Source organism: Cryptomeria japonica, unplaced genomic scaffold (assembly GCF_030272615.1).
Source record: "Cryptomeria japonica unplaced genomic scaffold, Sugi_1.0 HiC_scaffold_1667, whole genome shotgun sequence".
Taxonomy (NCBI): Eukaryota; Viridiplantae; Streptophyta; class Pinopsida; order Cupressales; family Cupressaceae; genus Cryptomeria; species Cryptomeria japonica.
Window position 1 is genome coordinate 17,337 of NW_026729992.1, and position 8,124 is coordinate 25,460.

General features: G+C 58.6%; 1 non-coding gene across 1 annotated transcript; it reads right to left on the minus strand.

Moving 5' to 3' along the window:
* Nucleotides 1–1,820: 1,820 nt before the first annotated feature.
* Nucleotides 1,821–1,939, minus strand: LOC131873404 (5S ribosomal RNA). The gene has a single exon (XR_009371362.1). It is a non-coding gene; the product is annotated as a 5S ribosomal RNA (ribosomal RNA).
* Between the last annotated feature and the right edge of the window lie 6,185 nt (nucleotides 1,940–8,124).

Here is an 8,124-nt window from a genome sequence, read left to right on the forward strand (position 1 = left end):
GCACCTCGGCTGGGTTGCGCGCCCTGGTGCGCACCAAGGAGCGCTCCGAAGTGTGCTCCAAGGTGCGGCGTGCACGAAGTCGGAGCCCGGTTTGCCCCGGGTGCGCACCTTCGCCGCGGTGCGCACCATGGCGTGCACGAAGTCGGAGCCCGGTTTGCCCCGGGTGCGCACCTCGCGTGCACCTTCGGCGGGGTTGCGCGCCCTGGTGGGCACCATGGTGCGCACCAAGGAGCGCTCCGAAGTGTGCTCCAAGGTGCGGCGTGCACGAAGTCGGAGCCCGGTTTGCCCCGGGTGCGCACCTCGCGTGCACCTTCGGCGGGGTTGCGCGCCCTGGTGGGCACCATGGTGCGCACCAAGGAGCGCTCCGAAGTGTGCTCCAAGGTGCGGCGTGCACGAAGTCGGAGCCCGGTTTGCCCCGGGTGCGCACCTCGCGTGCACCTTCGCCGCGGTGGGCACCATGGCGTGCACGAAGTCGGAGCCCGGTTTGCCCCGGGTGCGCACCTCGCGTGCACCTTCGCCGGGGTGGGCACCTCGGCTGGGTTGCGCGCCCTGGTGCGCACCAAGGAGCGCTCCGAAGTGTGCTCCAAGGTGCGGCGTGCACGAAGTCGGAGCCCGGTTTGCCCCGGGTGCGCACCTCGCGTGCACCTTCGCCAGGGTGGGCACCTCGGTGTGCTCCGAGGTGCGAACCCGAGAGCGCTCCGAGGTGCCCACGAAGTCGAAAGTCGGGTTAATTGCATTGTTTTCCCCGGGTGCGCTCCGAGGTGCGCAACATCGGCGCGCACCAAGGAGGGCTCCGAAGTGTGCTCCAAGGTGCGCACGATGGCGTGCACCTCTGGTGCGCACGATTCGGAGCTCGGTTTGACCGGGGTGCGCACACCTTGGCTGGGTTGCGCACCTTTTGTGCGCTCCAAGGTGCGCACGAAGTCGGAGCTCGGTTTGCCCCGGGTGCGCACCTTCGCCAGGGTGCGCACCTTGATGCGCACGCCTTGGCTGGGCTGCGCACCTTGGTGGGCGCCATGGTGCGCACCTTTCGTGCGCTCCAAGGTGCGCACGAAGTCGGAGCTCGGTTTGCCCCGGGTGCGCACCTTGGTGGGCGCCATGGTGCACTCCGAGGTGCCCAAGATTGGTGCGCACCAAGGAGCGCTCCGAAGTGCGCTCCAAGGTGCGCGCGAAGTCGAAAGTTGGGTTAATTGTCCGGTTTGCCTCGGGTGCGCACCTTGCGTGCACCTTCGCCAGGGTGGGCGCCTTGGTGCGCACACCTTGGCTGGGCTGCGCACACCTTGGCACCCGCGTTTCCTTCATTTTAAATTTTTTTTTTTTACAATCTCTCAAGTGGGAAATTCTATAATCTCAACTTTTTTTGCCTTTTCAGGAAACTTTTGAATGGAGCGCATCATTGGTGCGCTCCGAAGTGTGCTCCAAAGCTCTCTCCAGCTGCGTGCACCTGCCCCGGCCGCGCACCCGGCCCCGCCCAGCTTCGCTCACCTGTCCCGGGCGTCTGGTGCGGAACCTTAGAGTAAGAAACATCACCGTGCACCTTGGCCAACGTGCGCGACTCGACCGAGCGCGCACTGGCCGAGGTGCACACCGATTTCACCTGGGTGCGCGCGCAGCACCTCGGGCGCACCGGGGTGCGCGCACAACGCCCGGGTTGCACCGTGGCCTGTGTGCTCGGGGCGCCTCGGGTGCGCGCTCGGTGTCGCCCCCGCGCGCGCGGTAGTGCGGGCAGCGCACCCCGGCCCGGCCCGGCCCCGACGAGAACGCAAACGGGCAAAAGGTTTATTCAAATAGCATTGCGACGCCCGGCGAAAAACTAAAAAAGGGTGCAACACCGGGACTTCCCGGGAGGTCACCCATCCCAGTACTACTCCGGCCCAAGCGCGCTTAACTGCGGAGTTCTGATGGGATCCGGTGCACTAACGCTGGTATGATCGCACCCGTTATGAGCTTGTCGCAGTGTGTACTTAGCAAACCGCGACCCACGTGCGAATCCACCCCGGCCACCCACCCCCGTCGAGGTGCACACCCTCCCTCGCGAAGTGCGCCCCGTTCGCCAAGTGTGAGCCCTGCCCGGGTGCGCGCACCTTGCTAGGGCGTCGGGTGTGCACCCGGCCCGGCCTACGTGCGTGCACCTGGAGGGGGCGTCGTGTGCGTGCAGTGTCCCGTCTGCAACGCGGTGCCCACACACCACCTCGGGCGCAACGACCTGCGCTCACATGTGGGCCGAGTGCACCTTGGTGCATGTTCGGGGCGCCTCGGGTGCACGCTCGATCTTGCCCCGGTGCACCAAGGCGCTCGGTTTGCCCCGGGTGCGCACTTGGTGCAAGGTGGGCACCCAAAATAGGGATCAAGCACCAAAACACAAGTTTCGGGATGCAAAATGGGACCCAAGGACCACAAATGCGTTCCAAGACCCATGATGGGTCCACGAGAACAAAAATGTGTTCCGAGACTTAATAAACAAATATTGGGTTTTAGGAGAAGAAACATGCTCTGATGCCCAAAACGAGAATCGACCCCGAAAAGGCCACAGGCCAAAAGTGGGATGCGAGACAAAAAAAAATGGGACCCGAGGACCAAAATTGGGTTCCCAGGTCAAAGACAGGGCAACCGGACAAGAAACGACCTCTAAGGCTCGAAATGAGTCCCGACGACTAAAACTTGACAAGAAGCACCCATCAGGCACCCAACTCGACACCCATGGGATGCCGACCCACCCGGGCTTCCACCTAGCACACCTTGGCACCCACCCACCCTCGCACCCAACCTCGCACCCAACTTAGCACCTTTGAACCCACATTGGCACTCACCCTGACCCTGGCACCTTGGAACCCACATTGGCACTCACCTTGACCCTGGCACCCACCTTTGCACTCACCTTGGGACCCACCCTGGCTCCCACCTCGGCACCCACCCAGACACCCACCTTGGTTCCTTGGCACCCACCTTGGATCCTTGGCACCCACCCCGACACCCACCTTGGCACGCAACTTGGCTACTTGCCACCCACCTTGGCTCCTTGACGCCCACCCCGACAACCACCCCGTGACCTACCCTGGCTAGGGTTGGTGCACACCCACCCTGGTGCCCACCTTGGCACCCACCCTATGACCCACCTTGGCACGCACCTTAGTACCCACCCCGTTACCCACCCTAGGACCCACCCCGTGACCCACCTTGGCCAGGGTGGGTGCACCCACCCTGGTGCCCACCTTGGCACCCACCCATCCTAGCACCCAGCCTGTGACCGGGCTTGGAACCCAACCTTGCACCCGCACCCGTCTTGGCCAGTGTGGGTGCGCACCCATCCTGGCACCCACGTTGTGACACACCCTTTAACCCACGCACCCTAGCACCCACGTTGGCACCCACCTTGGAACCCAACCTAGCAACTTGGCACCCACCCCGTGACCCACCTTGGCATCCACCATAGCAGTCGCCGACTTGGCACCCACCTCGGCACCCACCTTGACACTTGTGGACCCACCTTGCCACTCACCCTAGCATCGACCCATCCTAGCACCCACCCTGGCACCTTTGCACCCTAGCACTCACCCATCCTAGCACCTAACCTGTGACCCACCTTGACACTCACCCTCGCACCCACCTTGGAACCCAACCTAGCACCCACCCACCCTGACACCAACCCTAGCACCTACCCACCCTTGCACCCACCCTGTGACCCATCTTGGCACCCACCCATCCTACCACTCAACCTATCACCCACCTTCTCACCCACCTTGGCATCCACCTTAGCACCCACCCACACTGGCACCTTGGCACCCACCTCGGGCAAGGTGGGTGCACACCCACCCTGGCACCCAATTTAGAACCCACCGAGCATGTTACCCACCTTGGCACCCACATTGCAGCCCACCCTAGTACCCACCCTATGACCCACATTGGCATCCACACCCTAGCACCCAGGCACCTCGACACCCGCCTTGACACCCACCCTAGCACTGAACCTGTGACCCACCTTGGAACTCACCCTAGAACCCACCCACCCTGTGAACCACCTTGGCATCCACCTTAGCACCCACCCACCTTGGCACCCACTCTAGCACTCACCCATCCTAACACCCAACTTGTTACCCACCTTGGCACCCGCCCTCGCGTCCACCTTGAAACCCACCCTAGCACCCACCCACGCAGGAGCCCACCTTGGCACCCAACCTAACACCCACGCATCCTGGCACCCAACTTGTGACCCACCTTGGAACCCACCCTAGTACCCACCTTTGAACCCACTATATCACCAACCCACCTTGGCACCCACCCTATGACCCTCTTTGGAATCCACCCTAGCACGCACCCACCCTGGCACCCACCATGGAGCGCACCCTAGCACCCACCCACCTCGGCACGCACCTCAACACCCACCTTGGTGTGCGCACTGCGCCAACCTCTCAAAGACCCTATGTGGTGCGCTCCAAAGTGTACACCTTTGGTGCGCTCCAAGGTGCGCACCTTTGGTGCACACCGAGGTGCACACCAAAGTGTGCACCGAGGTGAGCACCAAAGTGCACTCCAGGGTGCACACCAAGGCGTGCACCTTTGGTGCGGTCAATGCAAACGAATTCGGAAGTTGGGGTCGATGTCCTAATCGCTGCTGCAGACTACACGTATGAGAATCGGACAAATAGCTTTATATAGGGGAGGTGTTGCGTTTGATGGGTCGACTCCCCTGGTTGTGTGCACTGCACCAACTTCAAAGACCCTGTCTTGTTTAAGAAGTCAAAAGTTGGGGTGGATGTCCTAATCATTGCTGCAGTCTACGCATGTATGAGAATCAGACAAATAGCTTATATAGGGGAGGTGTTGCATTCGGTGGGTTGACTCCCCTGGTTGTGCGCACTGCGCCAACCTCAAAGACCCCGCATAGCAGAAGAAGTCGGAAGTCGGATTTTGGTGAGCACCAAGGCGTGCACCTTTGGTGCGGTCAACGCAGACGAATTCAGAAGTTGGGGTGGATGTCCTAATCGTTGTTGCAGGCTACACATGTATGAGAATCAGACAAATAGCTTATATAGGGGAGGTGTTGGGTTTGATGGGTCAACTCCCTTGGTTGTGCGCATTACGCCAACCTCAAAGACCTTGTTTTCGTTAAGAAGTCAAAAGTTGGGGTCAATGTCCTAATGGCTCCTGCAGGCTACACATGTATGAGAATCGGACAAATAGCTTATATAGGGGAGGTGTTGGGTTTGATGGGTCGACTCCCCTGGTTGTGCGCATTACGTCAACCTCAAAGACCTTGTTTTCGTTAAGAAGTCAAAAGTTGGGGTCGATGTCCTAATTGCTCCTGTAGACTACACATGTATGAGAATCAGACAAATAGCTTATATAGGGGAGGTGTTGGGTTTGATGGGTTGACTCCCCTAGTTGTTCGCATTACACCAACCTCAAAGACCTTGTTTTCGTTTAGAAGCCGAAAGTTGGGGTCGATGTCCTAATTGCTCCTGCAGGCTACGCATGTATGAGAATCAGACAAATAGCTTATATAGGGGAGGTGTTGGGTTTGATGGGTCGACTCCCCTGGTTGTGCGCATTGCGCCAACCTCAAAGACCCTGCATTGCGGATGAAGTCGAAAGTCAGAGTTTGGTGTGCTACAAGGTGTGGTCGAAGGTGCTCACCTAGGTGTGCACCTTTGGAGCACAGGAAAAGTGCCCTCCAAAAGTGCGCACCTTTGGAGTGCACAAAAGTGCCCTCCAAAAGTGCGCACCTTTGGAGCGCAGAAAAGTGCCCTCCAAAAAGTGCCCTCCAAAAGTGCGCACCTTTGGAGCGCAGAAAAGTGCCCTCCAAAAAGTGCCCTCCAAAAGTGCGCACCTTTGGAGCGCAGAAAAGTGCCCTCCAAAAAGTGCCCTCCAAAAGTGCGCACCTTTGGAGCGCAGAAAAGTGCCCTCCAAAAAGTGCCCTCCAAAAGTGCGCACCTTTGGAGCGCAGAAAAGTGCCCTCCAAAAAGTGCCCTCCAAAAGTGCGCACCTTTGGAGCGCAGAAAAGTGCCCTCCAAAAAGTGCCCTCCAAAAGTGCGCACCTTTGGAGCGCAGAAAAGTGCCCTCCAAAAAGTGCCCTCCAAAAGTGCGCACCTTTGGAGCGCAGAAAAGTGCCCTCCAAAAAGTGCCCTCCAAAAGTGCGCACCTTTGGAGCGCAGAAAAGTGCCCTCCAAAAAGTGCCCTCCAAAAGTGCGCACCTTTGGAGCGCAGAAAAGTGCCCTCCAAAAAGTGCCCTCCAAAAGTGCGCACCTTTGGAGCGCAGAAAAGTGCCCTCCAAAAAGTGCCCTCCAAAAGTGCGCACCTTTGGAGCGCAGAAAAGTGCCCTCCAAAAGTGCGCACCTTTGGAGCGCACAAAAGTGCCCTCCAAAAGTGCGCACTTTTGGTGCGCACCAAGGCGCTGGTTCGGTCGTTGCAGGCGAGTTCGGAAGTTGGGGTCGATGTCCTGAGCGGAGGTGCAAACTACACAGGTGTCGGAATCGGACAAATAGCTTATATAGGGGAGGTGTATGCTTCGATGGGTCGACTCCCCAGGTTGAGCGCACCGCGCCAACCTCAAAGACCCTACGGTATGGATGAAGTCGGAAGTTGGGTCCGATGACCGATTCGATTAGTAGGTATGCTCATGAGGTCGGAATTTGGGTCCGATGACCTGCCATGTGCAGGAAGGCGAATGTTGACACTGTGCGTTGCAAGGTGCACACCAAGGCGCTGGTGCGGTCTTTTTAGTCGAGTTCGGAAGTTGGGGTCGATGTCCTGATCGGAGGTGCAAGCTACACAGGTGTGGGAATCGGACAAATAGCTTATATAGGGGAGGTGTATGCTTCGTTGGGTCGACTCCCCGGGTTGAGCGCACCGCGCCAACCTCAAAGACCCTACGGTATGGATGAAGTCGGAAGTTGGGTCCGATGACCGATTCGATATGTAGGCATACTCGCGAGGTCGGAATTTGGGTCCGATGACCTGCCACGTGCAGGAAGGCGAATGTTGGCACTGTGCGTTGCAAGGTGCGCACCAAGGCGCTGGTTCGGTCGTTGGAGGCGAGTTCGGAAGTTGGGGTCGATGTCTTGATCGGAGGTGCAAACTACACAGGTGTGGGAATCGGACAAATAGCTTATATAGGGGAGGTGTATGCTTCGTTGGGTCGACTCCCCGGGTTGAGCGCACCGCGCCAACCTCAAAGACCCTACGGTATGGATGAAGTCGGAAGTTGGGTCCGATGACCGATTCGATATGTAGGCATACTCGCGAGGTCGGAATTTGGGTCCGATGACCTGCCATGTGCAGGAAGGCGAATGTTGGGACTGTGCGTCGCAAGGTGCGCACCAAGGCGCTGGTGCCGTCGTTGCAGTCGAGTTCGGAAGTTGGGGTCGATGTCCTGGTCAGAGGTGCAAACTACACAGGTGTGGGAATCGGACAAATAGCTTATATAGGGGAGGTGTATGCTTCGATGGGTCGACTCCCTGGGTTGAGCGCACCGCGCCAACCTCAAAGACCCTACAGTATGGATGAAGTCGGAAGTTGGGTCCGATGACCGATTCGATACGTAGGCATATTGGCGAGGTCTGAATTTGTGTCCGATGACCTGCCATGCGCAGGAAGGCGGAATTTGGGTCCGATGACCGAGTTGATGGCGTGCCATGCGCAGAAAGGCGGAATTTGGGTCCGATGACCGAGTTGATGTTGATGGCCCGCCATGCACAGGAAGGCGGAATTTGGGTCCGATGACCGATTTGAAGGCGTGCCATACGCAAAAAGGCGGAGTTTGGGTCCGATGACCGAGTTGATATTGATGGCCCGCCATGCGCAGGAAGGCGGAATTTGGGTCCGATGACCTGACATACGCATGGAGTCCGACTCGGGGGCCGATGTTCGATTCGATGACTTGCATTGTGGGTAAAGTCGGAAGTTGTGGTCTTTGACCCGATTCGATGACCAGACTTCGGCTGCTTGAGAATCGGACAAATAACTTATATAGGGGAGGTAGTGTTCTCGAGCATCCTCCCCCCGTGCCCGTTTATGTCGATTGATGCTGGTGCTCGACTGGTTGGAGCGCTCGGATGCAAAAATCTTGCACCAGGATTTATCGATTGTGATGGACACGGCAAGTCTCCTGATTGCTATGCAGGAGCT